The sequence below is a fragment of the Hyperolius riggenbachi genome, chromosome 1, assembly GCF_040937935.1.
Source record: "Hyperolius riggenbachi isolate aHypRig1 chromosome 1, aHypRig1.pri, whole genome shotgun sequence".
NCBI classification, from domain to species: domain Eukaryota; kingdom Metazoa; phylum Chordata; class Amphibia; order Anura; family Hyperoliidae; genus Hyperolius; species Hyperolius riggenbachi.
In genome coordinates, this window is record NC_090646.1 from 127,570,312 (window position 1) to 127,583,615 (window position 13,304).

Sequence of the window (13,304 nt, forward strand, 5' to 3'; positions counted from 1 at the left end):
GGCAGCATGGACCCCTCACCACGGGCATAAGCCGCTTCCCTCCAGCCGCCACAGCTCTCCAGCAGGGCCCAGCTCTGCCGCTGCCACCCAACCATCCAGCGCTCCTAGCCGCATCGCATCCTGACTGATCTGCCGCTGCCACCCAACCATCCAGCGCTCCCAGCCGCGCTGCATCCTGACCGGCGGCTAACAATCCACCGCCAGGCGAGTGACACTGCCGACAGACACCATGCGGGAGGCCCCTGCCATCCGAGGCTGGCTTCTCCGCTCTTCCGCCGCTGCTGCCGCCAGTGTAGATCCCGACATCTCCGCCGTGCTCACCACGTGGGGGGCCCCACCATCTGATGGCTCCCTTGGTCTCTCATCGCCCGCCGCTGCTGCCGCTTGCGAGTCCAGGTCATCCCCTTGTCGGCAATCGGCGGTGCTGAGCTCCATCGCCACCCACGTGGAACGAGTCTTGGCCTGCTCATTGCAGCTCTTTCCACCATGCGACCCCGCTCTGCTGGCTGAATGCCACTGGTCGCCAATCAACGGCTGCTCCCTCCTGGTCGCCTCGGTCAAGCCTGCTGCTGCTGTCCCCTTTGATCCAAGGAGGAGAAGCACAGGGTCCTCGCTGCGGCCGGTCTGCCGCTACATGAACTTAAAGGGCCGCCCTCTTCCATCACCCGACTGGGCTCCTGGGCTGAAGAGCCCCCATCTGGCACCATGAGACTCCAAGGATCCCCAAAGGTACTCTGCTGCTAACCTTCTTGAACCTTCTTGACCACTGCCAACCATTACCTGCCTGCTGTCCTCTTTGCCACCTTGCCTGCTTGCTGCCCTCTCTGTCACCCTGCCTCTAGGTGGGTGTCCATTGCCTGCCGGCCCGCTGCCCTCTCTGTCTATCGGTGCCCTCATTGAGGAAATTCTGCTCACCCACTGGCGGTTGCCCCCCTCCCCCCACATCAGAGTGCCCCACATCGGTATGGCTGCCCATTACCCCCCTTCACCACACCTCATGCCTCGCACTACCTACACCAGGACGCAGCTCACCCTCTGGGAATCCAGCTGCTGTGCCCTCCCTGACGGTGGCCTCCTCCACAACTCCGTCTGGAACCACATCCAGAAAATCGCCAGCTCTGACCCACCGGTCCAGTCTGGTCAGCGCCGTAGGGGTTGCCGCGCGGGAGCTCTTGTGAGGCTGAGAAAAAGGGGTCTGCGCCCAGCCATTCCCTCGGTCCTCCTGGCGAACGTCCGCTCCCTCCCTAACAAGTTGGACGAACTTCGCCTTATCAGCAACAAAAGGGAGCTCGGCAACAATACCCCAGTCATCTGCTTCACGGAAACGTGGCTGCAGGAGGACATCCCAGACAACGCCCTCCTCCTCCCAGGCTTCAACATTATACGTGCAGACCGCGATCCCTCCCTCTCGGGGAAAAAGAAAGGTGGGGGAATCTGCTTCTATGTCAGCTCTGTTTGGAGCCCAAGCACGTCATTGCTAGCCAAAAAGTGCACCCCCAACCTCGAACTGCTACTCATCAATTGCAAGCCTTCATACTCACCCAGAGAATTCACCTCCTACGTCATCGGGGGCGTGTACATTCCCCCTGATGCCGACGTCAAATCTGCTCAGCGGGACCTCAGCGACATCATCACGCAGTGGGAGACGTCCCTTCCAGACTCTCTGTTTATCATTATGGGCGACTTCAACAAAGCCAACCTCCGGAGTGAGCTTCCACGCTACCACCAGCACGTGGTCTGCCCCACCAGAAATGCTAGCACTCTAGACCACTGTTATACGCCTCTAAAGGGCGCCTACAAGGCCGTCTCGTGGGCAGCTCTCGGTTCCTCTGACCACTGCCTCATCCATCTGGTTCCAACCTACAGACGGCGCCTGGAATCAGCGAAACCAGTCCTGAAGTCCACTAAAGTGTGGTCTAACGAAGCCAAACTCCAACTTCAGGCGTGTTTTGACTGCACGGACTGGAAAGCGCTGGAATCACCCGACCTAGATGAGTGGGCTGATGCAGTCTCATCCTACATCAGCTTCTGCGAGGAATCCTGTGTACCCACCAAGTCCTTTAAGATTTACCCCAAGGACAAACCGTGGTTCTCGAGCAAGCTGCGCCAACTGCGGAAGCGCAAGGAAGTCGCCCACAAGTCTGGCTCCCTGGAGGACTTCAGAGCGGCAAGGAACTCTCTCAACAAGGAACTGCGCACCGCAAAACGGTCTTATGCTGAGAGGATTCAGAACAATCTCCGCTCAAACGAACCTCGGGCTGTCTGGAAGGGCCTGAAGGCTGCCACCGGCTATAAGCCCCCACCCCAACAGGCCACTCCCTGCCCCAAGCTAGCCGAGGATCTCAGTAACTTTTATTGCAGGTTTGAGGCTCAGGGCACCTCTGGGGAGCGGCCAACTACTTCTGCCCGCCCCTCTTCCTCTGAGAGCGTTGAACCCAGCTGGAGCACATGCCCGTCCCCGACAGTATCCGAGGCCGATGTTCTGCACCTGTTGTCTTCCGTGAACGCCAGGAAAGCATCTGGCCCTGATGGTGTGTCACCCGCATGTCTGAAGTCCTGCTCACGTCAGCTGGCCCCCGTCCTGACCTCTATCTTCACCAGGTCCCTCACTTGCTTTAAGGACTCCATCATCATTCCTGTCCCGAAAAAGCTGGGGGCTTCTGACCTTAACAACTTCAGGCCTGTGGCCCTAACATCAGTGGTCATGAAGACCTTTGAAAGAGCGGTCCTGCCGCTGCTCAGGTACGCTACCCTGGACCGACTGGACCCTCTCCAGTTCGCGTATAGGGCAAACAGGTCCACTGACGATGCTATTAACATCGGCCTGGAGTTTATCGCGGACCACCTCGACAGGCCGAACTCATACGCTAGAATCCTTCTCCTGGACTTCAGCTCAGCCTTTAATACTATCTGTCCTCGGATTCTGCATGACAATCTCTCAGAGCTAAATGTCCATCCAACCCTTGGTCTCTGGATCATAGACTTCCTCTCGAACAGGTCCCAGGTTGTTAAGCTGGGCGACATATCCTCCAGACCCAGAGTGACCAACATTGGAGCCCCTCAAGGCTGTGTCTTGTCACCATTTCTGTTCTCTCTATTCACGAATAACTGCATATCCACAGATGACTCTGTCAAAATCATCAAATTTGCAGACGACACCACAATCATTGGCCTTGTCAGCGAGAACGATGAGCAGGCTTACCGCAAGGAGGTGGACAGAATCTGCAATTGGTGCAGCGAGAATGGGCTGGTTCTTAACACTGCCAAAACAGTGGAGATGGTCATCGATTTCAGGAAGCACGCCAGTATTCCTCCCCCGATATACATTGAGGGCATCGAGGTCGCTAGGGTTCCCAATGTCCGCCTCCTGGGTACAACAATCTCTGATGACCTGACCTGGAGGGCAAACACTACCGCAACCCAGAGGAAGGCGCAACAAAGACTCTTCTTCCTTCGCCAACTAAAGAAGTTCGGTATGGCCCATGAACTTCTGAGGTCCTTCTACTCTGCTACAATCGAGTCGGTCCTCTGCTCATCCATTCTGGTCTGGTTCTCTAGCTGCACCGCCAGCGACAGATACAAACTCCAGAGGGTCATCAGCTCAGCGGAGAGGATTATTGGAAAACCCCTCCCCCCTCTAGATCTCATCTATAACACCAGACTGCGTAACAGAGCATTGAAAATTGTGGGCGACCCCTCTCACCCTGGTCACAGTTCTTTCAGCCGACTCAAACTGGGCCGGAGGTTCCGGTCCATCCCTGTCAAGACTACCAGGCGCATGAACACTTTTTTTCCCACAGCCGTTAGACTCTTGAACGCTTCCCACTCCTCTAACCCCCCCACCCTGCTTCCATCTACGGACTAATACCTGACTTCGGCTGCGGCCGCTCCTGCTTACTTGCTTACTGCTTGCCTGGTTGTACTAGTTTCACTATCCTCTGTTACTGCAAATGTTGAATTACCCCTGTTCTGTTGCATCGCCCGTGTTCTGTTGTACTCTGTATCATCTTGTATGTTGTATTATTACTATCTCGATGCCAATCAATGTGCCAAACCCAATTCCGGGCACGGTCCAACCGTGCTTGGCAAAATAAATTCTGATTCTGATTCTGATAAGGTTTGCTGCTAGTTGTCCACCACTCGCATCACTTGCTCAATTGCAAGGGTCCAGGACTCCTCCAGAGCAGCCCCTACTCTATGGAACGTTATTCCTCCCCCATCAGGCTCACTCCCACCTTAAACACTTACAGTCATGCCAAGAAGGTCTATCTGTTCACCATTGCTTGCCCACCATCTTCATAGTTCCAACCCCCCTTCTTTTGACATACACCCCACACCGACCTATGTTTCCCTCTCCCCCTACTTTTAGATTGTAAGCCTGTTTGGCAGGGCCCTCCACCCCGTGTGCTCTTCTCCACCACCATATGGACCCATCTGCTATAGTTATGCCTACATTGCGATCTGTGCTCTAATGTTTTTTGTTACCTTACTATTTTCTGTACCATTGTTCAATGCTGTAATTTTTCCCCAATCTATTATACAGTGCTGCGTGATGTGTGCATATGTTAGCATTTTATAAATAAAGTTTATTCATATTAATTAAAGTTAATGGGTTAGTCCAGGTGTTGAAGATGAGTAACAAAGGCTCCTGCTCTGTATAACTAATTAGCCCTGCAGTAAGATGGGAGTTCTTAAACATTCTCATGGCAACAGTACACCAAACAGCTTACACAGGGCACTGTTGCTAAAACTGCAAAGAAGATAAATGTAATTTTACTGTCAACTTTGGAAATCCTTACTGGCTACAGACCGAAAGGAAATATCATTTTTAATAACATTAAGCCATAAAATGACTTGTGCATCAATGAAATTTCAATTATAAAATGAAAATGGAATGTCTCTTTAATTCTGTTTCTATTGTCCTCCAGGAATCTATAATATATTTTTTTTTTTACAGCAGGCGATTGTCCTTCAAGAAATTGTCTACAGATTGTCCTGCAGGTAACAATATTGAGAAATGACACCTGGTCATCATGTTTCAAATAATATTCCCTGGGCAAGACATTGAAGGATATGGAGCAGGTGACAAAGCATGAATCATTCTTAAAAGCACTCCAGGAACAAAAAATCTTGCAGAAGGAAAGTGCTTTCTATGATGCTCTCTGTCACCAAGTTACTGTATCACTAATAAAGAGAGAGGGAAGGAAATAGGGCTAATTAGTAAACTGTTGGCATGGGTGGGAATGCTTGAATGAACATGTGATTACATTCCAACAATAAAACTTCACCTAATTATTTTGAAGAGGACCAGATAATGCGCATCAAAGCATTCCAAATTCCAACAGAATGGTCTTTTGGGGAAATATATCATTATTCTTACACCAGATAAATGTGATTTTGTGTACATCTTATGTACATAGAGTCAGGCTATGTGCACTCTGCTAACTGTATTTTGCTTATTACACTGTGAAGTATCAATGCATTGGAGGCTACACATTATTAGTTGCTAACCCAGATGTGGGGGGGAGGCTGTAATTGCAACTAAAGGAGTATACTGCTGAGCTGAAAGCAAACGTGAACTGTAAATAAACATGAGATAATTCATTGTATGCAGTGGTGCTCAGCAGAGCTCGAATATTCGAGTAGCTCGAATATTCGAGCTCTTTTTCAGCTATTCGAGCTCGGTATTCGAGCTCCGAATAGCTGGAGCTATTCGAATGGGCTATCCGAGTACACTCGAATAGCCCATTCACTATTCGAGCTATTCGAGCAAACGGCGCTATTCGAGCTCGGTACCGAGCTCGAATAGCGTCATAGCCCAGATTGATGTCCTTAGAGCCAATCAGAGGGCTCCCAGGCCCTCTGACGGCAGCCAATCACAGAGGGGGACCCTGGCCAGCCCCTACCCTATAAATAGCGGCCGCCATGTTCCGTTTCTCCATGCTTGCCTGAGACTTGTACAGAGAGAGAGTTGCTCCTTTGTGCTTTGGCTTAGCAAGTGCTCTATTGTGGTCATTTACCTAGCGTTTTTGCTCACCTACACCTGCCATACACACCTATATTGTTGTTAGTTAGATAGACATTGTATTTTAGTTAGTAGCTTGTGTGTTACATTAGAGACAGCCAGGCAGCTGCTGCAAGCTTACAGGTTTAGGCCTCAGGGGGGCCTTGCCTCTGTGGGCAGCTGTCCTCTGTTTATTTCTCTCATCTATACCAGTATTTCTGCTGTCCTTTACTAATAGTATTGTAGTTATACTGTACTAGGAGTAGGACACTCACTGACTGTCACTGTTTATAGGCTACTAGCTAGCTCCTGCGTGTGTGCACTCACTCACTGTCTGTGTGTACACACACTCTATTTCCTTCTGATTACTGATAGATTATTGTTAGTTAGTTGTACTTACTTACTACTTACTCTTACTGTACCCGTAGGGACACTCACTGTCACTGTTCATATAGGCTACTAGCTCCTGCGTGTGCGCACTGCACTCACTGTCTGAGTGTACACACACAACACACACTCTATTTCCTTCTGATCGCTGATTGATTATCGTAATTAGTTAGTTTTACTTACTGTTACTACTTACTCTTACTGTACTAGGAGTCTAGGACACTCAGTCACTGTCCATAGGCTACTAGCTCCTGCGTGCGTGCACTCACTGTCTGAGTGTACACACACCCACACTCCATTTCCTTCTGATCGCTGAATGATTATCGTAATTAGTTAGTTGTACTTACTGTTACTACTTACTCTTACTGTACTAGGAGTCTAGGACACTCAGTCACTGTCCATAGGCTACTAGCTCCTGCGTGCGGTCACTCACTGTCTGAGTGTACACACACCACCCACACTCTATTTCCTTCTGATCGCTGATTGATTATTGTAATTAGTTAGTTCTACTTACTGTTACTACTTACTCTTACTGTACTAGGAGTCTAGGACACTCAGTCACTGTGTTCATAGGCTACTAGCTCCTGCGTGCGTGCACTCACTGTCTGAGTGTACACACACCACCCACACTCTATTTCCTTCTGATCGCTGATTGATTATTGTAATTAGTTAGTTCTACTTACTGTTACTACTTACTCTTACTGTACTAGGAGTCTAGGACACTCAGTCACTGTGTTCATAGGCTACTAGCTCCTGCGTGCGTGCACTCACTGTCTGAGTGTACACACACCCACACTCCATTTCCTTCTGATCGCTGATTGATTATTGTAATTAGTTAGTTCTACTTACTGTTACTACTTACTCTTACTGTACTAGGAGTCTAGGACACTCAGTCACTGTGTTCATAGGCTACTAGCTCCTGCGTGCGTGCACTCACTGTCTGAGTGTACACACACCACCCACACTCTATTTCCTTCTGATCGCTGATTGATTATTGTAATTAGTTAGTTCTACTTACTGTTACTACTTACTCTTACTGTACTAGGAGTCTAGGACACTCAGTCACTGTGTTCATAGGCTACTAGCTCCTGCGTGCGTGCACTCACTGTCTGAGTGTACACACACCCACACTCCATTTCCTTCTGATCGCTGATTGATTATTGTAATTAGTTAGTTCTACTTACTGTTACTACTTACTCTTACTGTACTAGGAGTCTAGGACACTCAGTCACTGTGTTCATAGGCTACTAGCTCCTGCGTGCGTGCACTCACTGTCTGAGTGTACACACACCACCCACACTCTATTTCCTTCTGATCGCTGATTGATTATTGTAATTAGTTAGTTCTACTTACTGTTACTACTTACTCTTACTGTACTAGGAGTCTAGGACACTCAGTCACTGTGTTCATAGGCTACTAGCTCCTGCGTGCGTGCACTCACTGTCTGAGTGTACACACACCCACACTCCATTTCCTTCTGATCGCTGATTGATTATTGTAATTAGTTAGTTCTACTTACTGTTACTACTTACTCTTACTGTACTAGGAGTCTAGGACACTCAGTCACTGTGTTCATAGGCTACTAGCTCCTGCGTGCGTGCACTCACTGTCTGAGTGTACACACACCCACACTCCATTTCCTTCTGATCGCTGATTGATTATCGTAATTAGTTAGTTGTACTTACTGTTACTACTTACTCTTACTGTACTAGGAGTCTAGGACACTCAGTCACTGTGTTCATAGGCTACTAGCTCCTGCGTGCGTGCACTCACTGTCTGAGTGTACACACACCCACACTCCATTTCCTTCTGATCGCTGATTGATTATCGTAATTAGTTAGTTGTACTTACTGTTACTACTTACTCTTACTGTACTAGGAGTCTAGGACACTCAGTCACTGTGTTCATAGGCTACTAGCTCCTGCGTGCGTGCACTCACTGTCTGAGTGTACACACACCCACACTCCATTTCCTTCTGATCGCTGATTGATTATCGTAATTAGTTAGTTGTACTTACTGTTACTACTTACTCTTACTGTACTAGGAGTCTAGGACACTCAGTCACTGTGTTCATAGGCTACTAGCTCCTGCGTGCGTGCACTCACTGTCTGAGTGTACACACACTAAATTTACTTGTGATTACTACTGATTATTGTAACTGCTAGTTGTACTTCCTGACTGTTACTACTTACTTACTGTACTAGGGGACACTCACTCAGTCACCTCACCAACCAACCCACTCCATTAAAGTACCCCACTTTTCACCCGCCCTTTTACAAAACTTTTGTCTATACGCCCAAAACATTTAAGATGTCTGGAAGTGGCAGCCAGCGCGGTTTGGGCAAGGGGAAGGGCAGCAAGGGAATCAGGAGGAGAGGGAGCAGCATTGTGGCAAGCCGCGGCCGCGGGCGCGCCACCATGCACAGTTCCGCAGCAGCAGCAGCAGCGTCAGTGGCTAACATTCCTCCCATAGCCACTGGCCGTGGACGCCTTGGGCGCCGCCCAGCAGGAGCATCTGCAACTCACGCTGCAGAGACACAGCAGCAGCAGCGTGTAGCACCTGCTCCCATTTTCCTCCAGCCGGGTCGGAAACGTCCCATTGAGGAAAAGGATGCAGACACTGTGGTGCAACTCATGACGGAGGATGAGCAGCCCGCCATCAGCTCTGCATCCGAGGCCTCCACCCTCACCACCACCACCACCCCTGTTCGCAGCAGCCGCCCAGCAGGGTCTGGGGAGGAGGCCAGTTCACCGTCACTCGCCGACCTGTCATTCAGCAGTCTTTTGACCCCAGGCATCATGAGTAAATTGTCTGCTGTTGTTGGCGATCTTGAGGAGGAGATGCTGATGGGCACTTTGGGGGATGAGGGATTGGACAGCAAGACTGTGGCGACAGTCAAGCAGCCCATCCATGCATCAGGAGAGGAGTTTGGGGGGTCCTCATCCCAGCAGGACATGTTTCAGGAGGGGGAGGATGATGATGACCCGGTGACAGACAGAGACTGGGTGCCACCACCTCCAGGGGATGTCGTCCTCAGCAGCTCTGAGGAGGAGGAGGAGGATGCGCTTGTGGGCCTTGCAAGGAGGCGCATCATTGCAAGCATTGGCAGCGTCCCACAGCCTGCTGGTGTCTCAGGCTCAGCAGCAGCAGCAGCAGCAGCCAGTACCACCCCCAGCCGCACCCAAGCCCCCCCCCCAACCACCACAGGGAGACAGGCAGCAGCGCTTCCATGCCGTAGGGGGAAGTTTCTGTCACCAATCTGGCGGTTTTTCACCATGCCCACTGTGTACAGCAAGTACGCCACTTGCAACCACTGTCAGCGGAAGTTGAGCAGAGGTGCAGACCCCTTAAAGTTCAGCACCAGCTCGCTCATCAACCACCTTGCGGCTAAACATTTCCACCAGCATGAGGAGTTCCAGAGGCTGAAGGCATCTGCTGCTGGCAGTGGCACCACACCCATCACTGCACAGCCTTCAGCAGCAGCAGCAGCAACAGCAGCCACCCGCCCTCCTGCTCCTCCAGCAGCACCAGCAGGAGTGCGGAAACGCACTGCTCCTCCCCCCTCTGCAACTCCTGCCGCCGACACTGAGGCCTGTTCTGGCAGCCAGTCCTCAGTGGCCTCCTCTGCTGTGTCTGCTGATTCCCGTGTCAGCAAAAGGCCACGCCAGAGCCTTTTGAGCGAGTCCTTCCAGGGGGTGGTTAGGGCTCTGCCTCCCAGCAGCCGTCGCGTGCGGCAGCTGAACGGCTTGCTGGCACGGGCCATGTGCTCCCAACTCCTGCCGTACACGCTCGTGCAGGAGGGGAGCGACATTCGTGCGCTGCTTGCTTGCGCAGCCCCAGACTGGCAGCTCCCCAGCAGACACTTCTTTGCCCGCAAGGCCATTCCTGCACTGCACCGCTTTGTGATGGCCAATGTGGAGCGAGGGCTGGAGCACGCGGTTGGTGAAAGGGTCCACGTCACCATGGACTCCTGGAGCAGCCGCTTCGGGACAGGCCGCTACCTGTCCTTCACTGTCCACTGGGTCAGCTTGGTGGAAGGGGGTGAGGATGGGAGAGCAGCAGCGGGCACAGCAGCAGCAGCAACACAGTGGGTGGTGCCACCCCGCAGGCTCAGGGGAACTGCAGCAGGTTCCTCCGATCCTCTGCCATCCTCCGGCACACCTGGCCAAACCCCCCGCCTCAGCAGCAGCGTGAAGGCCCGCCACTGCCAAGCGCTGCTGCACTTGGTCAGCCTTGGGAAGACCAAGCTGACGGCAACCCATGTGTTGGCCAAACTCCAGGAGCAGGAGAGGATTTGGCTGACCCCCAGAGGCCTCAGAGTCGGAGAGGTGGTGGCCGACAATGGGGCCAATCTGGTTGCCGCAATAGACAGGGGAAACCTGACCCACATCCCCTGTCTTGCCCACGTGCTGAACCTGGTGGTGCAGAAGTTCCTGCGCACCTACCAGGGGATGGGCGAACTGCTGGAAACGGCAAGGAATGTTGTGCGTCACTTCCGGCGCTCGGCTGCAGCCTGTGCGAGCCTGGAAGACGTGCAAAAGGAGCTGGATCTGCCACGCCATCGGCTGATCCTTGACGTTCCGACTCGCTGGAACTCCACCCTGGCGATGTTGGAGCGTCTGGTTGAACAGAGGCGCGCTGTCAAACAGTACCTTGCCCTGGCCACTGTTTCCGCAGCTCAGAGAAGGGACAAGACCAGCAACATCCCGTCCATCGTCCCCGATGATGACTGGAGGCACATGCAGCAGGTGTGCTTAGTGCTGGCTCCCTTCCTGCAGGCCACAAACATGGTGAGCAGGGACCATGCTATGGTCTGCGAGTGGGTGCCCCTGGTTTCTCTGCTGAACAGGGCCCTCGATGCTTTGCTGGAACAGGGAGCGGCAGCCTTGGACCAGCAGGAGCGGCAACCAGCTGCGCAGTCCACCTCTGAGGGGGAGGAGGAGGAGGACTTGGTGGAGGTCCCTGACCTGGCTGCTGATGAGGGGGATCAGCACAGCGCAGCTGAGTTGGTGCGGGGGTGGAGAGAGGATGAGGCGGCAGAGGAGGAGGATGAGGACAGCACTGACGTCGATGTGCCAGCAGACGTGGCCCGCCTCTTCCCAATGGCAGCGCACATGCTGACGTGCCTGCGCAGGGACCCCAGGGTGATCCAGATGAAGCAGAGGGAGGACATCTGGATCAGCATGATGTTGGACCCACGCCTCAAGGGGAAGTTGAGCCAGTTCCTGCCGCCTGCAGGAGGAGACCCAGCGCAACAAATAAGGAGCTTGCAGCAGGCCCTTGTTGAGCGCTTGGAGGAAGCCTTCCCCCAGCCTTCCACCCCCACTGTCCAGCAGCCAGCACAGAGGCAGCAGCAGGTGCCTGCATCCAGCAGCAGCAAGCGCCCCACAGACCTGCTGTCTCTCAGCCACGAGCTCTACAGGACTGTAGAGGCTCCGGCAGCAGTGACTAGAGAGGAGATGCATGCAGCAGCATCCTCCTCCGGTCACAGCCAGCGCCTGACCCGCATGGTGGCTGACTACATGGGGTCCTACAGCGGGCTTGACAGCGATGCCCCTGTTGATCCCATGGAGTATTGGGTCAAGCGCATGGAGATCTGGAGCGAGCTTGCGCAGTACGCCCTGGAAGTGCTGTCCTGCCCCCCTTCCAGCGTGCTGTCCGAGCGCTGCTTCAGTGCAGCTGGTGGCGTGGTCACCGAGAAACGCTCACGTCTGTCTCACAAGTCTGTGGACAGACTGACGTTTCTCAAGATGAACCAGGCGTGGGTGGAAGGCGAGTTCCTGGCCCCTGTTGTCGGCGAGAGGGGGACATGAACTGGCTGCCGGAACCATCGTTAATGTGCCTTACCACCCTTTACCACCTCCTGGCTCCTGCTCACTAAGCCAGCCTGGTTCACTTTGACTATTACGTCGCCTGCAGCCACACATTTTACACCTACAGTGGGCTGCTGTGTACTGCCCTTCTGCTGTCTGTCTGTGTTTCCCACTGCCAGGGTACACAGAATTACCTTCTTCTGCTGCCACTCTGCCACCAGCTATTACGTCAAACAATAGCTGCTCGCCTACTCCTCCATTCCTCCTCCTGCTGCTGCTGTCTGTCTGTGTTTCCCACTGCCAGGGTACACAGAATTACCTTCTGCTGCCACTCTGCCACCAGCTATTACGTCAAACAATAGCTATATTGGTTGCAAAACCAAAAACCAAACAAACCATTAAAAAAAAAAAAAAAGGTTTAATTTTTCTGAGGTGCCCGGGTTGAAAACTGTGTTGTCCCAGTTGTGTATTGGACACAATGTGGGCTGCACGACCGCTGTCTGGGACCTCCTGTTGTGTTTATTTACAGCCCTGGTATCACCGCTAGGTACCAGGGCTATTATGTCACGCTGCCTACCTGCTGCCACACTCACACTGCTCCTCCATACCTCCTCCTGCTGCTGCTGCTGCTGTCTGTCTGTGTTTCCCACTGCCAGGGTACACAGATGATTTACCTTCTGCTGCCACTCTGCCACCAGCTATTACGTCAAACAATAGCTGCTCGCCTACTCCTCCATTCCTCCTCCTGCTGCTGCTGTCTGTCTGTGTTTCCCACTGCCAGGGTACACAGAATTACCTTCTGCTGCCACTCTGCCACCAGCTATTACGTCAAACAATAGCTATATTGGTTGCAAAACCAAAAACCAAAAAACCATAAAAAAAAAAAAAAGGTTTAATTTTTCTGAGGTGCCCGGGTTGAAAACTGTGTTGTCCCAGTTGTGTATTGGACACAATGTGGGCTGCACGACCGCTGTCTGGGACCTCCTGTTGTGTTTATTTACAGCCCTGGTATCACCGCTAGGTACCAGGGCTATTATGTCACGCTGCCTACCTGCTGCCACACTCACACTGCTCCTCCATACCTCCTCCTGCTGCTGCT